The sequence below is a fragment of the Neofelis nebulosa genome, chromosome 5 (genome assembly GCF_028018385.1).
Source record: "Neofelis nebulosa isolate mNeoNeb1 chromosome 5, mNeoNeb1.pri, whole genome shotgun sequence".
Lineage (NCBI taxonomy): Eukaryota > Metazoa > Chordata > Mammalia > Carnivora > Felidae > Neofelis > Neofelis nebulosa.
The window spans coordinates 119,079,858-119,099,389 of NC_080786.1; the positions used below are offsets into that span (position 1 = coordinate 119,079,858).

Genomic DNA, 19,532 nt, shown 5'->3' on the forward strand with positions numbered 1-19,532 from the left:
GCACAATCTTTTCATCTTAAAAATTATTTTTAAGTGTATTTATTTATTTTGAGAGAGAGAGAAAGAGAGAGAGAGAAGGCACAAGCAGGGGAAAGGCAGAGAGAGGGAGAGACAGAATTCCAAGTAGGCTCCATGACATCAGCACAGAGCCCGATGCGGGGCTTGAACTCATGAACTGTGAGATCATGACCTGAGCTGGGATCAAGAGTCAGATGCCCAACCGACTGTGCCACCCAGGTGTCCCAATATTTCCATCATTAAAGTGCCTTTGAATGAGTACACCATACGGTGAATCTGGGTTCTTCCTTTCATCATGAAGAAATTCTCCTGCAGAAAGGTGTGGGTAGCCATATTTTAGATCATTGGTTTACTATCAGAAGACTGTGACTCAGGAACAGTCAGCTGGATACATAGCACAAGGCTACAGAGCTTCCATGCCCTCTCCTGTCAAGTGTCTCCCCCTGGATCTATTTCTAGAGATTATGGAGAATACTTCTTGTTTTTCCCTATGAAGAATTCATTATCTTCATTCCCAGGAAGAACAACTGATTTTCCTTAGGGAACCATTCCTCTTTACTCCTTTTCCCTGTGATTCAGGAGAGGTTGGCCATGTACTCTTAGCTTTTACACTGTGAACATGCCTCAGGTTGGATAATCAAAATATTGCAATGATGCTCAATATCAGGAGTTTTGCTGGACCTTTTGGAAAAAAAGGTTTTCTGTTCTGTTGGTATTGCTAGGCTAGTAAAATATAAAGCTTGGAGTTGTGCCTATTTCTATAAAGATAATGAAGGCTTGATAATGAAGCTATCAGAGGAAAGAAGAGCTGAGAATATGGAGAAACACTAAGCCCTTGTGACATTGTGTGCGACTTTAAACTCATGGCCTATTCAGTTATGTGAGTCAAATTCTTTTTATTAACAAATACTTTATTAACAGGGGCTAGTTTGATTGGATTCTGATATTGCAACTAAAAAAAAAAGGCCAAAATAAAAAAACATAAGAAATATCAAGTGTTGGTGAGGATGTGGAGAAAAAGGAACCCTCATGCACTATTGGTAGGAATGCAAACTGGTGCAGCCACTGTGGAAAACAGCAAGGAGGTTCCTCAAAAAATTAAAAATAGAAATGCCATCTGATTCAGTAATTCCCTTACTATTTACCCAAAGAAAACAAAAACACTAATTCAAAAAGATACATGCACCCCATGTTTATTACAGCAATATTTACAATAGCAAAGGTATGGAAGCAAGCCAGGTGTCCATCATTAGATGAATAAATAAAAGAAATGTATGTATATATACATACACACATATGCATACCTCCAGAAATATTACTCAGGCATAAAAAAGAATAAAATCTTATCATTTGAGACAACATGCATGGACCTAGAGGGCATAATGCTAAGTGAAATAAGTTGGTCAGAGAAAGACAAATACAATATGATTTCACTCATATGTGAAATTTAAGGAAAAAAAAAAACAAGGGGAAAAAAGAGACAAACAAAAAAATGACTCTTAAATACAGAGGAAAAACTGGTAGTTGCCAGAGGGAAGGTAGGTGGGGGATGGGTGAAGCAGATAAAGGGGTTTAAGAATACACTTCCCTTGGTGAGAAATATATAGAATTGCTGAATCACTCTATTGTACACTGAAAGTAATATAACACTGTATGTTAATTATACTTGAAATAAAAAAGAATGAGATAGCATAAAAATAGCATAAAAAGGTGCTACTTAATGCATTGATTTTAATTGTATGAAATGCTTTCCCTATAATCTACAAAGTATCATTTTGTTGTAATGATACTGTATTAATAATTCAAAGTTAAAAGTCATCATCATTAATTTATAATTATAGAGCTAAGGATAGGAATGAGGAAATACTGGAGTCCCAAAAGGATCGCAAATTACTTGCGTATAGTGCTGTCAGGTTCTCAGAGATGGGGGCATTGCAAATATAGCTTGGAATTATAATTCGATGGGCTATATTAACATATCGATGAATATCAGTCCTTAATAAGTTGCAAACAGGTTAAATTTAAAGTATTAAGGAATTCTGTAGCTTCACCTTAATTCAGCATTTACTGAATATTTCTATTATCCAACGCAAATGACTCGTTCTTTTGTTCTTTCGTTTTGTTTGAACAAAACAAACCCCTTGTGGATACCAAAATGTTTCCAAATAGTTATATGGCTCACTATGGAAAACAAATAAAATCTTCAGAGAATTATTATTTACTAGGACACACTGTTGTGTGACTCAGCACAAAAAATAAAAACTAAAAGAGGAAATGGTCTTCTCCATATTAAAAACAATCACGTCAATGGGAGAGACAATCTTTTTGCTAACAGTACTTTTATGAGGACATTGAGTTAATTCAGAATCTTAGTTTTCTGTGGTAATAATGGAATTACTGCGTTCTTCCTAAAGTTGTGAGTTGGTTGCACAGAACCACAAAGACTTCCAAAAGAAGCTAAGCGCTAGTATGGAACCCATCTGACCAAAGGGGCAGTATATCGACCCACAGACAATAAAATAGGTGTTGACCTGCTTTGCTGATAGTAAGGGGAAATCAATGATATTTACTTTTCTGCTGGCTAGAATCTGGAGAATAATCAGAACAAGCAGTGAAGGTGTTGGTTTGGGTTTAGTGCTTGTGCCCATAAAATTATCAAGCTAGGATCCTTCACACTGGTGTGCTACAACTAACGCAAAGGTCTGAAAGTGCCCTGAGGAATGTTTCTCATTTGCGTTAGAAGGCTCATTCCCAGAGAATACAGACTAGGTAACAAGTGCTCTGGGAAAGACTTATTCATGGGGAATCAAATGGGTCCCACTAATGGTTCAATTTACTTCTAATTTGGATCTCTCTTTAGGAGAATGTATGATCTAGTCATAGATGAAGTTCATGGTAGGAAGGAATTTGGTTTCAACTTAAGAACTGGGAAACGATAGTCTTTTTGAATCAGTTCTGAAAGGAAGAACAGAAAATTGAAAAATAACCAAAACATTGCTAATTGCTTAATATGCGTGGTCTATTGACTTCTAAACTATTTGAAATAGATATCAAATACTGCATAACTGTATAAATTTGGCAGAGAGAGATTCTTTAAGTAGGGAAAGCACTGTATCTGCTTATGTGGTAGAGTACCAATGTATGTGTGTGTGTGTGTGTGTGTGTGTGTGTGCATGCACGCATATGTGTATACATACACATAAGTATTATGCTTACCTTATGTGTGTATGTATATGTATACATCTGTTTACACACACTCACACACAACATCTTACAGTTCTAATTTAGGAATTCAATCATTTATCACATGGAGTTTACTGATTAGAGGACTCCTACTTTGGGTTTTACATCCAAATACACCATCTCTGTCCCAGAAATAAAATCACTGAATTAGGAACATGATTAGCTAATTTGTTAGAGGATATTCGTCCTACTAAGTAGTTACTTGCCATATATAAAACAAAATATCCTCCTGAGTTTAGCAGCCAATCTATATATTTTTCAAAAATGGAACAAAATAACTTTCCTTTCATCAGAATTTAGCATGTGAACTCTGATTCCTAAACTACTTATTTAAAATGTAAGTAGGGGTGCCTGGGTGGCTCATTTGGTTGAGCATCTGACTTTGGCTCAGGTCATGATCTCACCACTTGTGAGTTCGAGCCCCGTGACGACAGCTCAGAGCCTGGAACCTGCTTCAGATTCTGTGTCTCCCTCTTTCTCTGCCCCTCCCCCATTTGCACTCTGTCTCTCTCTCTCTAAATAAATAAACATTAAGAAATTTTTTTTAAATGTAGGTAGATTTTTTTTCTGATTAAAAAGATAAGAATCTGTGTATAAGTGCAAGCTTTATAACAATATACAGAGGATTTATTTTTAATGCTTTATAGAGTGCAGGGGTTATCTGCATTGTTTGTTGAAATACTATCTTCTTGATCCCAGCTCAGAGGTTCTGATCCAGTAGGTCAGGAAGGAGGCCAAGAAATATACTTTTATTTTAACAGGTAGATTAGGGTGTTTTGATGTAGTAGGCTCAGGGCAAACAGTTAAGGCTTTTATTTTTATTTTTTCCTTGTTGCAGTTTGAGAACATTCTAGACACCTAAGAGAGGCAGAGCCCTATTCACTCTATATGCTTTGATCTAAATATAACTCTCAAAGAAGCAGAGTTTACCAGTGGAAACAATGACAATTTTCCAAACAGTTTACAGCCAGGATAAAGAACACTGCAGACAAAGATAAACTGTTATCTTTGCAACTAAAAAAAGTCTAAAGATGCAAAAATCTCTCATACATGGCCTTTCCTTAACAGCTAAAGAAAAAGTGTTGTTGATTCAGACTCTCACATCCTAAAGAAGAATGTTCAGGTAAGAGAATGGTGATTTCAAGACACTTAAACCCTGTCACACAAGTCTGAAGTTTGCCAGTTTGAAGACAAAAACAAAACAGCAAAGAAAATAAAACTTTGCAAATATTTTCTGTATTCATCCAACATCTAAAGGCTTTTTATTCCTGGGACTCTTGATAAAATTTTCAAAGATCTCAAATATAACTTTCAAATATCATTATTTTGCTGTAATATCAATTCTTGATAATGTCAAATGTGAAACCCTGGGGTGATTTGAAAAAGGTTTGCCTTGGAGCGCCTGGGTGGCTCAGTCGGTTGAGCGGCCGACTTCGGCTCAGGTCATGATCTCACGGTCCGTGAGTTCAAGCCCAGCGTGGAGGGCTCTGTGCTGACAGCTCGGAGCCTGGAGCCTGTTTCGGATTCTGTGTCTCCCTCTCTCTGACCCTCCCCCATTCATGCTCTGTCTCTCTCTGTCTCAAAAATAAATAAACGTTAAAAAAAAATTTAAAAAAAGATTAAAAAAAAAAAAGAAAAAGGTTTGCCTTGATTCTGCAAAAGAGACAAAAGTTTTTGCCTTGAGGGGGCACCTGAGTGGCTCAGTCAGTTAAGTGGCTGACTCTTGATTTTGGCTCAGGTCATGATCTCAGCTACCGAGTCCCCCCCCCCCCCCCCCCCAACACACACACATTCTCTCTCTCAAAATAAATAAATAAACATTAAAAAAAAAAAAAGGACAGGCTTATGAGATTAGAGTCTGTAATCCTTACTGACTGTGTGACCTTGGGCAAGTCACTTAGTCTCGCTAATTCTCAGTTTCCTCACAGGGATGACAGCAGTACCAATCACTGTTAATAATAACAACAGTACAAGGAGATGATTTTAGTACGTTGCTCATGTGGTTATGAAGAATACAATCATCCCTACATAGTGTAAGTATAATTTTCAAAAAGTTAACAACATGACTCATTTACAAATATATGTTAAATATTTGTCAAAGATTTTATTCAGTGTGCTAATTAATGGATAAGCCAATCAGATGGCAAGGCTGACCCATAGCATCTTGAGGATCTGGGTATTTATAGTCATTTTGAAACATTATTAGTACAAGATCTAGGTAAGATTTAATACTGATTAATGTTCTATGGAGTAATAATCTATGACAGTTGGGTTTATTTTGTTCCTGGACAGAAATTATTTCTGTGTTAGAAAAATATCTGCAAAGTAACATGTAACTAAGTCTGGACTTTTCCTCAGCAACAGTGAATTTAACAAAGCATATTCTCTAGATTATTAAATAATTTGGAGTGTGCCTGTTAGATATTAAAAGCATTCTCTCTTGTCTTGTTTATATAATTTTTCTTAATATCCTTTAAGGGACAAGGACCCTATAAAACTTAGCTACTAATATTTTTATCACTATTATACTTTATAGGTCAAAATGTTTGTGCACCACAACTAGGTTATCACTTTTCTGTATCATGCTTATCCATCATAACAGAAAATTCCTCTCATATATATAAGAACATCTAAAGAGTTATTCCTGAGGTCACACAATGTGCCAACAACTTGCAGGAAACAGCAGGATAACTATGGATTTATTGTATATACTGTCCAATGGATTGATTGTTTCTTCATTCAATTATTGATTGAATGTCAGACACAGAGAATGCTGTACTGAATAGGACACAGTCTTTCTTTTATGAAACTGTATCTCAAATGTATGCATAATATTTATTTAAAATCCATTTCTACTTCAAATGTGCCATATACATTGATTAGAAAAACAACCAGGGAAAAGCATTTTTGTGAAGTGACACCAGTTTTTACCCAAAAACTTTTTTACACAACCTGAATTGTCTGGAGCAAGTCCATCAGTCTCCTAATTCAAGACATAGGTGGCAATATAACATCGGTGCTCACCTTTCCAGCTCTCTACTGCATGGTCACTTGTTAAAAATCCAAAATATTTTTTTGTATTTAAAAAAATAAAGCAACCAAAATTTAGTGAGGTATCACTCACTGTGTTTTCATTAAATTGATCCTCTTAAATCTATTGTGCTTCTATTAGTTTCAAGGTATTTGGTTTCTCGATAAAGAAAAATTTTCCATACCCAAGATAAATCATGAGAAATTAATATATTTATGATGACAAACCAGAGAGTAATAAAATGAGCTAATGAATAATAAAATTGCACCATTATAACACATATCATTTATGTTATGACCAAGAAGAGTCCTGCTGTTCTGAAAATATATCTATGTGCATATGTTGGTGGACTCTTTGCTATTCTTCATACACTTCAGTGAGTCCATACACATGGGTATATTTTAGTATTTAAACACACACACACACACACACACACACACACACACAGAAGAATTAACACATAATAAATAGATTTTACTCTATGCCATGGTTATGAGGAAAGCTATTTTATCTTTTCTCCAAAAATAATATATGCAAGGACATACAGTTTTGCACATCACTTCAAGGGGATTACAATCCCTCTAGAATTATATTCTAGGATAACAAATACACTACAAAAATTATGTCTACATTAAATATTTAAATGCTCAGGGAGAATTTTTTATATGCTCTGCCAAGTTATTTTCAAAATAAAAAATTCATTTTTATATTTATAATATGACTCCATTTATTTTGCAAATAAGACTAAAAGTTAAGTTTTGCTTAAATTAGAGGAATACCATCATATATATTAGACTAACGATGACTTGGGGGTTAAACAATTTTTTTAATGCTAATTTATTTTGAGAGAGAGAGAGATAGAGAGCAAGCAGGGGAGGGGCAGATCAAGAGGGAGAGAGAGAATCCCAAGCAAGTTCTGTGCTGCTAGTGCAGAGCCCCACGCAGCCTCTATTTCATGATCCAGAGGATCGTATCCTGAGCAGAAATCAAGAATTGGATACTTAAGCGACTGAGCCACCCAGGTGCCTGCCTATTTGTTTAGGCATATCCAACAAATTACTTAGGCTTCGTTTGATAATTTCAGTGCTGGCTTTCAGATTCTGCATGTTACATACAAATAAAGAATGTTACTTATCCTCAAATGATTGTAAATAAAAAATGAATATCCCTTTAGAAATTAGTGGATAATTCTCACGAAGTCACACAACCAAACTATTAGAGTTTGGAGACAAAACCGAAGTCGTGAAATAGGCAGAAGGAAGTGCTGGTGAGCCTGTGGAGGAAGTTGTCAGTGGTTGCTGCTGGGTTTGCTGGACTGTACTGGCTGGCTGGGTGGTCAGTCTTTTCAAAGGAACGGGAGAACCAAACATAACCTCAGGACAGATCTTATTGTTTGTTTTTTTGTTTGTTTGTTTGTTTGTTTGCATGCTGGCTTGGCACCACAAATAAAAACTATTACTTATCTACCTTTGAAATGGGACCACATCTACAAATGATTTTCTGTTGATAAAAAGCACTTGAAAAAAAACACGTTTTCTTTTTCTCTGTTTTGTTGTTTAGGAAGGAATGGACTCGAGACAATATGAAATAGTTATTTTACTCTTTGATCCAGAAAGTTGGATCAAAGATATTAATGATAAGAGATGATCCTTTCCAGAAAATTCACACACTCAAAATGTTTTGCATTTAGTTCTTAGAATGTCCATTGTTATAATAAAACCAAAATGAAGATTTATTTTATTTTAAATTTTCAAGGGCTAGATATGAATTTTGTCATTGATTCAAGTCCTTTTGTTTCTGATTACAATCTTTTCTGGCTACTCTGTATTGAGTGCCTAATTTACTATTGATCAACCCCTCCTCTGTGGGTAAGGTGTCAAATAAAGAGGCAGAATCCACACAAATTAATTCTCAACTCCGAGCAATGTTAAGTGTTAAGAAACTCATTGGGGACAAAGGTTTAATGTGCTCTTTAAAATAAAATTTTGGATTATCTATAGGTTTCAATTTTCCATTCCCCATTGTTACAGACATTGTATTTAAACTGAATTTGTTAGAAAATTCCTTTTAAAGTAATGAAAAGGGGCTAAAGATATTCTTACCTTTCCCCAGGCATGAGACTAATATTTTTTAATGCTTAACTAATCAAACTTGAATGACACTCCCCACTCATGTTCTGTCAAGAAGTACAAGTTCCCCACTGTCAGCTATTTTACAAAGTAGGTACTTGAAAATTCTCATACACAAGACCAAAGACTGTAGAGATATAGATTACCTTCCAAATTTCTCAAGAGATGGGACAAAATTTATGAAAAGATCTTAAAATAATGTAAATAATATATCACATATACGGAAAGAGACAGTACATATATAGAAAGAGACAGTACAATTACCCTCCCCCTCCTCAGATAAAATTAGAGAAATCTTCAAGCCTTCTAGATCTGGTCTAGATCTACCATAGAGTAGGCTTACCGGCTATATGTTCAAATGCTCTGCTCTCTCTGACCTTCCCCTTAGTGGTGAAGACTCCATGCAGAGAACCATAGAATTTCATTAAGTTATCCCAGGAGAGAAGGATACAGATTCTGGATGAGTGTGATTTCTTATGGCCTGGCTGTCTTGAGGTTAAATGTGTATAATAGCTGGACGCTGGTTATTCCCATATCTCCTCATCCTTTTTCAAGTAAGGAGTTTCTCTCAGGGCTATCACGGTAAATATACTTTGGTGCACCATTTTGTAATATAAAATAAATTTGGGAAGAAAAAGGAGAGTGCTTATTTTGAAGGCTGATGAAATTATGCTCCATTGTTTTCCAATTTCTCTATCTAATAAATTGACTAAAGTAGAATTAATTTTTCTAAAGATTTGATATTTTGTTTGAAAAAGGCTTTGAAATATTTCAACTTAAAGTCTCAATTGCAGAATGTTATTTTCATACAAATGAGAAAAGCACACATACTAAAGTATTTATCTAGATTTTTAAATCTTGATGTTCAGGAGTACATGAAAATAGATTTACATAAAAATCATATTTGTTTATGACATAGGGTACAAAATGGTAGTACAGTTTGACAAATAAAATCTTGGAAAGAAATTTTTAAATAGGTAAGGGCAATAGGAAAAATGATAATAACACCTTCCATTAGCCAGTAATTATTTATGGACCTTTAAGCATATTGTAGGTGCTGTGGTACTACCTCTCTTCAAACAGTTTATTTGATAGTGGGGAAGACAAATCGTACATAAACAGCACAAATATGACAAGATGCATACTTACAGAGACATACGAAAGTTCAAGGGGAATACTAAGCTGAGAAAAATTGACTGAGATGAGGCCATGGCTGACAAAGTTTTCTAAAGGACTTTAGCAGAAACTATCAGGCATTAGCCAAACATATAAGCACAAGTGAGGATGGGCATTCTAATCGGAGAGACTGGTCATGCGGGCACAAAGGAATGAAAAAAGATGAACTTTATGAGAAAGCCAAACAGTGAAAAAGAGTGAGCGTCAGAACTGAGTTTGGAAAAATGTGCAAGAGTAGGATAGAGAAGGCTAAAAAATCTGTACTTTTGTTTCTCATCTAAAAAGAGTCATTGATGTATATATCAAAACAAGAAGACAGCATGAAGGGAAATAGTTTCCAGCTATTCTAGAATGAGGATTTTCAGAAGCATAGAATGAAACAGGTTCCCTGAGACAGAATAGGGTCTCATTAGGTCCCATTATCTTTGTTGAGAAAAAAAGGAAATCCTTGCTACTCAAAAGAGATCAGTACAAGAGGCCTAGGAAACAATGCAGGGTTTCTGCAAGTGTGTTGTGGGTAACATACGATGGTGCCCAGAGTGGCAGGAAAATGCAGTAAGAGAACTACCATCCGGTGAGCATCCAACACACGTCAGGAAATATCTTTAAGTAACACGACCTTATGTAGTTTTCACAACAACCCTATGAAGTGTGCACTACTGTCTCAAAGTCACATATGGTTAAATTAAGTTCCAGAGAGGTGAACTTGCCCAAGATGATACCACTGGTAGAGGCAGAGACAGGATCTGAAGCCCTACCTGTCTGATACCACCTCTTAACACTCTTTTTGTAGAATCTCCTACCTCAAAGTAGAATCTCTGCAACCCACCATTGCCAAATCTTACTGCCTTGCAGGGAGAAGGCTTTGGGACATGACCCTGAGCTAACTCTGGTTTTACGGGGAAGGTGTGGTACAGTCAGAAACCAGGTCAATACATCTCTGTGAGGCTAGAATGGGTCAATCTTTCAAAGAGGTCACAGTTCAAGACAAAAAGGAGTAGGTGCCAGAGATATTTTGTAAGCAGAACTGAGAGGATTTGGTAACCCAGCTGATATATGAAATGAAGGAAAGCTGGGCATTAAGAAATGAATCTTCTGGCTTGAGAGAGTAGATAAAAGAAGGTAACTTCAACCAACATATAGAATATGGGAGGAGGTATAAACTCCATGATTAGAAGTTTAAATTTGACCTGAAAAAAAAGAGACATACTTCAGTAATTATTCAAATAAATTCAAGAGAGAAAAACCAGAGATTTTACAACAGCACATTTCATACATCTCCTGGTAGTTAATTTATTGCAAGCCCGAGCAAATGAACACTATAGTGGACTATAAAATTCATTATCAGTCAGGTCCAGAGAACTCTGAGGGTTATTATCTGGGATCATTTAAAGATATCAAATGCAATTTTAGGATCTGAAGCAGACATTACTTTTCTGGTAAGAGATATGTAAATGACACTGCAAAGTTAATCGATTAAGGGTATTGTCTGAAAAGTTGTTAGGGCAAATAAGACATTTGAAGAGTAGAAAAACAGATTTACCACCATGGCACATTTTTATGTGCCTTAGCTATTGCACAATTTGAAAGGATTTGGCATAATATTACTTCTTATGATCGCCATCATCAAGTCTGAACATCATGTTTGACTATGGGAGGAAAGATGAAATGAATTCCTAAGTATAAACATTCAGGATGTAGGGAAGGAAGTTTGAGAGATGAAGAGTTCAAACAAAAACAAAAATGACTTTCCCTTTATTAGTTTTTAGAGCTTCCATTCTTACAGAATTAACTTGAGTTGAAAATAGGTAGAATTATTTCTTTGAATCAATACGATATTTTTGGCTCTCTGTATTCAAAAGGAATGCCAAGAATGTATTTCGTTAACAAAGAATGCATTTATGGAAGAACATCTAGCACACTGATGATCATGTGTAGCTATTAGTCTGATTCCCATGGATTCCCAGCCCGTTTCCACTGATGGATTCATACTATGGTTATGAATTCATTCATTCACAAGTATTGTGATAGGCAGCATTGTAGGTATCGATCTGTGAATAAAACTGGACAAGTCCTTTCCTAACAGGGGAGACAGACAATAAATAAACACATAAGTAGAAATATAATTTCCAAGAGGGCTTTGAGCTATGAAGAGTAACAAGTAAAAAGGCCTGTTTTACATAGATGAGTGAGCTTAAAATAATGGCCAGGGATCTGATCATATAGCATTTTACAGGACATGATAAAGTATATATATTACAGCAGAATCAATAGGACTTTTGCTGATGGACTAGATGAGGATGAGAAGGAAAGGGAGGGGTCAAGAATGACATCCATATTTTTGACTTAAGCAACCAAGGGTTTAGTAGCACTATAAGAAAAATAGGGAAAATTTGGGGAGAAACAAATTAGGTAGACTGAGAGGTTGATCTGGTGATCTGGAGATGTAGGTTGGACACACAAGGATGGTGCAGAGTCATGTGATAGCTAAGTCTAGAGGTCATGGGAAATTCAGGACTGGGACTATAATCGGAAAACATTGAAAAATTTTTCAGCCATGGGAACAGTTGAGACAATATGAATGTGGATAAAGAAGGGAAGAGGGCTGAGATTCCTAGAGCATTCCACCATCTGGAAAATAGACTGCATGGCAAGAGGCTTTTGCAACAGAACACCTCTGCTCTCTATGTTACTTCTCTGAAACTCAAACTGGCAATCCACTACAGCTTATAAATTGTTGATACTCTCTATCATAACTGTGAATCAATGCACTGGGAAAATAAAAGCCTTTTAAAAAGAATAGTAAGGAGAATGGGGACCACCAGGATTTCTAAGTCTAATATAGAGAATTACAAATTAGTACAAACTTAAAAGTATTTATGGGGAGCCTGGATGACTCAGTTGGTTAAGCATCTGACTTTGGCTCAGGTCATGATCTCGTTGTTCGTGAGTTCAAGCCCCACATCAGGATCTGTGCTGACAGCTCAGAGCCTGGAGCCTGCTTCAGATTCTGTGTCTCCCTCTCTGCCCCTCCCCCACTGAGGCTCTGTCTGTCTCTCTCTCGTTAAAAAAAATTTAAACCTAACAGAAACCCATGGGGGAGGGGAAGGAAAAAAAAAAGAGGTTAGAGTGGGAGAGAGCCAAAGCATAAGAGACTCTTAAAAATTGAGAACAAATTGAGGGCTGATGGGGGGTGGGAGGGAGGGGAGGGTGGGTGATGGGTATTGAGGAGGGCACCTTTTGGGATGAGCACTGGGTGTTGTATGAAAACCAATTTGACAATAAATTTCATATATTGAAAAAAATTTAAAAAAATTAAACTTAGAAGTATTTTTCACAGATGGTAACATTTTGGGTATCCATTTCACACACACACACAAAATAGTTCATTTATTAAACAACTACTTCTAGCTTTGGAACTGTAGCTGACATGATACAGTATGCCAGGCTGTCTCCTAATAACTATTAAAATTCATATACATGGCAACAGAGTTATCTTATGATTACATTACTATCCTAAATAATAATATGCATTTCTATAAAACTTGATGTTTTATGAAACATTTTTTGATGAACTCAGACAACTGTATAAGGTTTGGAAAGTAAATATTATTATCATTGCTTTGCTAATAAGCACACTGTGATTCAGAGAGGTTGACTGATTTGAAGAATGTCATCCAGGTAGGAGTATATAACCTGAACTAGGAAGTTATGGCTCTTAATCCTTTGCTCTTCCCAGGATCCCACCATTTATTATGTAGTTTGATTTCTTGTTTACACTTAGAATCAGAGGCATGTATAAGGGTTGTGCAGATTGTGTCCTGCATGGGTAATCTATGAATGGCCCCTTCACACTGGGCAGTAAGCAGCCTGAACAAGATAAGCAGTGACTGTGATTAAAATGATACTTTACTTTGACTATTATGTCAAATAGCCTCAGAAACATGGAGAGATAAGAGCTAAAAATGATTTGTCATTCTATTAGAGATAATTATAATCCCTCCAAATAATAAAAATGAAAAATTGAATTTTCCAAGTCTTGATGATTATTAAAATTCTTTGCTAAATCTGAAATTTTGCAGGTTTTCTTTCAGTATAGTATTTAATGTCCATTTTCATTTTCTAGAAGCATTTCTCTTAATTCACTTTTTCTTTGATTCATGTTCACTTATTCAAGTGTTTTGTTAGCAACATTTCTAAGTTTCTACCTTATCTTCTTCCAGCAGGTTCTTAGACCTATTCTCCCCTCACCTTTAAACACTCCTGGCCACTAGTGAACCAATTAGTCAACGGTGGTGGCTTTTTCTGGAAACAGTACTCACGACTTTCATCCCCCCACTGCCACTTCTGCTTTTAGTTCCTTGATTTGCCACATTGTTTTCTTCATATTCTCCCTAACTTACAACTTATTTTTCGTCATGATTTGAATCTGAGAATGCTCACCATATTGTGATAGATCAAATGATCGGTTTTCATCACCACTCTGCCTCCTCAAGTTCCTGTTCTTGTGACAAGTCCGCCAAAGGCTCACAGTCTACTTTAATCTCACTGGCTCTTCTTAGCTCATCCTTAAAAAAAAGAAAGAAAAAAAGAAAGAAACAAATGATTTCTTTTTTATTCTCTTGAAACTTTTTTGGACAAAATACACGCTGACTTTGATGTACTGATGCAGCTGTAGCTCTTCCACTGCTACCGATAGCCACTTTTTTCAAGTTTATTTATTTTGAGAGAGAGAAAAAGAGCAAGCAGGAGAGGGGCAGAGAGAGAGGGACAGAGAGAATCACAAGCAGGTCCTGTGCTGTCAGTGGGGAGTCTCGATTTCACGAACCAGGAGATCATTACGTGAGCTGAAACCGAGACTGAAGCTCAACCAAATGAGCCACCCAGGTGCTCCCCCATAGCCACTTTTAAGTGAAACAGGTTTAGAAGTCAAAGAAGAAGAAAAGATGTGTGTGTGTGTGTGTGTGTATGAATATAAACTGTAATAGCTGTGTTATGAAATGCATACTAACTAAATAAGGATATTTGGCTAGTTCTTTTTGTAATTAGCATTTATCAATATCTACCAGACAATTAGAGAATCAATTAGAGAATTGCGAGCAAGTTTCATTATGACACTCAGGAGAATGGTCATATGACAATATGACATATTTATTCTACAATATTATGACAAAATTTATTCTACCTGGGGAGCAAAACTAGTGTTTACCAATAACTGAAAGGCAATCACAAATATTTTGAGATTTGAGGGGTTATGTGAAAGCCCTTTTCTAGTAGGCATGGGACATCAAATTGTTAACATTTAATATGGAATAAGTTAGTAGCATACTACATGTCATTCTTTGTGGGACTAAGGGTAGAATACCATAAGATTGCTGGCTATGTCAGCTGGGGTCAACATCTCATGGGAAAAAAAAGAAACTAATAATTTTGCTCTTTCCTAATTCATAGAGTTGATAAGAGAAGCAAAGAAAATAATGTACTTGTACATGCTTTGGAAGATATAAGGATTGTATAAATGTAACTTATTTTAAGCCTTTGGGTTACTCATTGGCAATCTTTCTACTGCTTGTCTAGATCAGTCAGGAAATCAATGGACATCACTTTCAGTTAAAAAATTAATTGTTTTGCTTGACATGTTCCATGAGTACATGGACTTTTGACTTGGTCATATTTAGCATCATTCAAAATAAATTTAAAATCTGATTAACTGGAGTTAGTATTCACATGGTCATGCAAAACTTTCAAAACATAAATACTACTGCTAGTCAAATCTGTAAGACTTAGCCACTTCATTTTTGGTTTGTTCCATTGCCTTCAAGATAGAAAACTAGTAACATTAATAGGAACAAATTTATAATATTGATTTTAACCAAGTGTACCAGTATCAAATCTCAAACTCATTACTTAAAATTTACCTCTTAAATTTAAAGAATGTAAAAATACAACCCATCATTTTATGAAGTGCTATTAAGTAATTATTCTAAAACAACATATTATTATATTCCCAAGTATCTAATTGCATCTTTGATGGTATGTGACCATCTTATTACATATTTCTCTTAGAGACGGGCAGTAAGCAATGCATCCAATTCTCTGCATACAAGTATAAATCATGGTAAAGTGGTTCATAATTCTAGGAAACCAATGTTATTGAAATATTTACTCATGTCTATCTATTTTGCTTTTGTCTATCAGATTCTAAGATTTAGACTTGCTCATAATTACTACTTCCCAAAGTTGGGTTGAAGTATTTCTACTGCTCAAAAACAAATTAAAATATCCATATAGAAATGTAAAAAAGCAGAATGTTAAAGTTAAAAATTAAAATTATCACACACACACAACTATAATCATCAGTGCAAAATCCTTGAAAAGAGGTCCAGTAAGTTTGAATTAAATTTTTCACATTCAATATTAAATTTTTCCTAAATTTACTAAAGTCTGTAGTTTGTTAATATTAAGCATAGATTTTGATTGAAATACTAATTAATATTAAATCTCATTTTAGGGAATTTATAAAATACAAAAACATTTAACTTCATATTAGCTAATATTCTTTTATTATCTTATATACATTAAAACTTTATGATCTTAAATGTTGGCATGATGGAGATACTGGTCAATATGAAGTTTTTTTTTTTTTTTTTTTTTTTTTTTTTTAATTTATTTTTGGGACAGAGAGAGACAGAGCATGAACGGGGGAGGGGCAGAGAGAGAGGGAGACACAGAATCGGAAACAGGCTCCAGGCTCCGAGCTATCAGCCCAGAGCCTGACGCGGGGCTCGAACCCACGGACCGCGAGATCGTGACCTGGCTGAAGTCGGACGCTTAACCGACTGCGCCACCCAGGCGCCCCGAAGTTTTTTTAAATCAATAAATAAGTTAATTTTCCAGTTTTATTTCTTTATACAACTTACCAAACCCAGCATAAATGGGTTGGGGGGGAAATCAGAAGATATTTTGAAAAGAAAGACCACTATAATGGAGATGTCAAAGAAAAAAAGAAGAGAAAAAATAATAACAAAGAGTCTAGTTAAAATTAGGTAATTTACTAAAATACTAGCATTCTTCTATGAATTTAAATAATCCAAACTCACAAACCAGATAAAAAAATAAAACTGTCCTATAAAAATAAGCCAAAAACTAAAACAATTGACACAACGAGGTAAAAATATTCAAGAGCTGAGAATAAAATCTAATCATCTTATGCCAATTGGATTAGCAATTAAAATACTTATATGTACATCAGGTTGTGGAGAAGTGAACACAACCATACAAATTTACAGTGACAGTTGGTAAAATTCTTTTCAAAAGAACCTTGGCCGTAAGCAACATGTCCCAAAAACGTTTATAACATCTGACTAGTAATCCCATTGCTGGAATTTATTATGCAGATATAATTTAAATGAAGTAAAATAGCACATGTATAAGACAACTCATTAAACTGTTTATAACAGTGAAAAACTCCAAGTAAACTCTCTTTGTTGTTCTATGGGTAACAAGAAGTTAAAGGATATTTTTCCTGCTCCCTAGAATTTTAGGCCAAAGCTGAAGACAGAAAGGCAACAAGAACCAATATATAACTTTATAAATCTAGCAATAGGTTCTATAAATTTCAATAAGTTGTTGACGCTAGTCAAACTCCTGCAGTGCATACAGAGAGGATTCTAAAGGTACCTTATGCCACAGTCTGAATGTGTATGTCTCCCACAAATTCATTATGTTGACACCTAATCCACAATGTGATACTATTAGGAGGTGGACTTTTGGGAAGCCACTAGGTGATCAGGGTAAAACCCTCATGAATGGGATCACTAATCCCTTAAAAAGGAGGGCCCAGAGAGCTCTCTCTTCCCTTCCTCCCCTGGGAGGATTAGAAGAGAGGAGACAGCCATCCATAAACCAGGAAACAAACACACTAGCACCACATCTGTGAATACTTTGATCTGAGACTTCCTAGCTTCCAAGAACTGCAAGAAATAAATTTCTGTTGTTTGTAAGCCATCCAGTCTATGGTACTTTGTTATAGCATCCTGAACTAAGATACCCCATTATACTCTTCCCTCACATCTGGAGCTAAGATGGGACAGGTAAGGTTCCTAGTGATCAAAATTTAAGGAGGTACATGCACAGCCCTGAGAGTAAATGCCTACTTAAATACTTTGCTTTAGACTCCTTTCCTCATTGGATTGGTTTAGCCTAGCGGCTCGATGGTATGTCTGTGTGATACATAAACAGGGGAAAGCATAGTTAGAGAGAGGCAGGGATAGGGAATAGGGGGCCGAAGAAAGGGTGGTGGTAGAGGAGTCTAAAAGCCACTATTTTGCACAAGAGGATTGCAGGTCTCCTGTGCATCAAGTGGAGGTCTGGGATGACATTTAGGTCTAATCTGTCATCTTCCACCATTCCTCCTGTTCTGCAGATTCTTCTGCTTCTGGAGTTACCAGAAGCCTGGAGCAGCCTTCCTGGTGTGGTTCTGGCAGAATGTCACAAATACAGAATCTTCCAGATTTTCTCTTGACACATAAAAAATATGCAACCTTGCTATGCTAAACAGAGGGTTTGACTCTTTACTATCACCTTGCCTTCAGTCCCATTGCCTTGTACATGGATTATTTTTAGAGTTCTGTAGACTATCAATTGTTATCAGTACTGTCAATATTTGGGGGAAAAATCTGAAGATTTGTGTCTTACATATGCATGTACTTAGTACAGCTCTTTCTAGTTTCTCTCATTCATTCAGAGGGTTGTTTTACATCTACGCTAAGGTGTCTCTGGTGAGAGCTCTTCAAACACGAAGCAATAAATATGTGCAGAATTCTCAGAGTTTTACTGCATTTGTATAATTCTTTAGAGCAACCAAAAATAAATCACAAGAACTCTTGTTTTCCTTCCTGATAATGGTTTCTCTTTGAGACCCTACAAAAGCAGCATGACATTCTGGAGGTTATCAGACAGTTTTCACGGAATATGTACTTGTCAATTAAACTTCTGACAAAGAATATCTTTCTACTAACTCTCTCGAATTTGACAGAGCTGTGCTTTATATAGCATAGCTTCATCAGCAACATGAGCAATAGTACCGAGGCGACATCTGCAAAATCAATGAATGATGAAAAATTTGACGCATATTTTAAAATATCTTAGTAATCTTATCCTTTGTATTAACTTTTTAGATTAAAACTTCCTTAAAAAAAACCAAAAACTTCCTTTATGTTACTTGGAGTAGAGGCATCTGAAAGCTTGCCAGAAACAGAGGTCAAGTCACATTCCAGCTGTGCATCTCATTTATAAAATGTAGTCTAAGACAATTCAAAAAGCTATGTTGAATGAAGGCACCTGGGTGGCTCAGTTGGTTGAGTGTCCAACTCTTGATTTCAGCTCAGGTCATGATCTCAACCATGGGGCCTGTTTTAGACTCTCTCTCTCGCTCTCTCAAATTAAAAAATAAATATAAACCATCTTATTAAAAAAAAAGCTATGTTGAACAAAGTTAATACCTCTTCTTTGATAGCATTCAGTTGTAGAGCTACAAAATCAGCAAAACTGATACTTTTCTGTACATTGGGAAATGTAAGAATTAGCATTTAGTTTCATTTGTGTCTCTGTGCAGGTGCCTGTATACATGGGTGTGGCTATTTGTAACATCAGAAGAACTGTGGACTCATAACATTCAAATTGGTCTACTTTGTGCATATACTTTTTGTTTATAAAAATATTTCTGTAATTTGTTTTCTTAGTTCGATATAACAATTTTGAAGTTTTAAGGAGGAAAAGAATTATTATAGTTCTTTTGTGGAAAATAATAAGAAGCCCAGGGAGTATTAATTGATTGAACTTTCATTTGTTTATTAAATATGCATTTGCTGATTTTTTAAACCTTATTTTTATCAGTAGTTACTGGGTACACAATAACTAGATATATTCCTTGC

At 35.7% G+C, this 19,532-nt stretch overlaps 1 long non-coding RNA gene across 4 annotated transcripts in view; it reads right to left on the reverse strand.

Moving 5' to 3' along the window:
• The window catches only part of LOC131512680 (uncharacterized), a 93,346-nt gene that overhangs the window by 49,987 nt on the left and 23,827 nt on the right, over positions 1-19,532 (reverse strand). For all 4 annotated transcript variants that reach the window (XR_009262245.1, XR_009262243.1, XR_009262244.1 and 1 more), the window contains exon 2: positions 14,041-14,165. This is a non-coding gene — a long non-coding RNA (uncharacterized LOC131512680). The remainder of the gene's footprint in view (positions 1-14,040; positions 14,166-19,532) is intronic.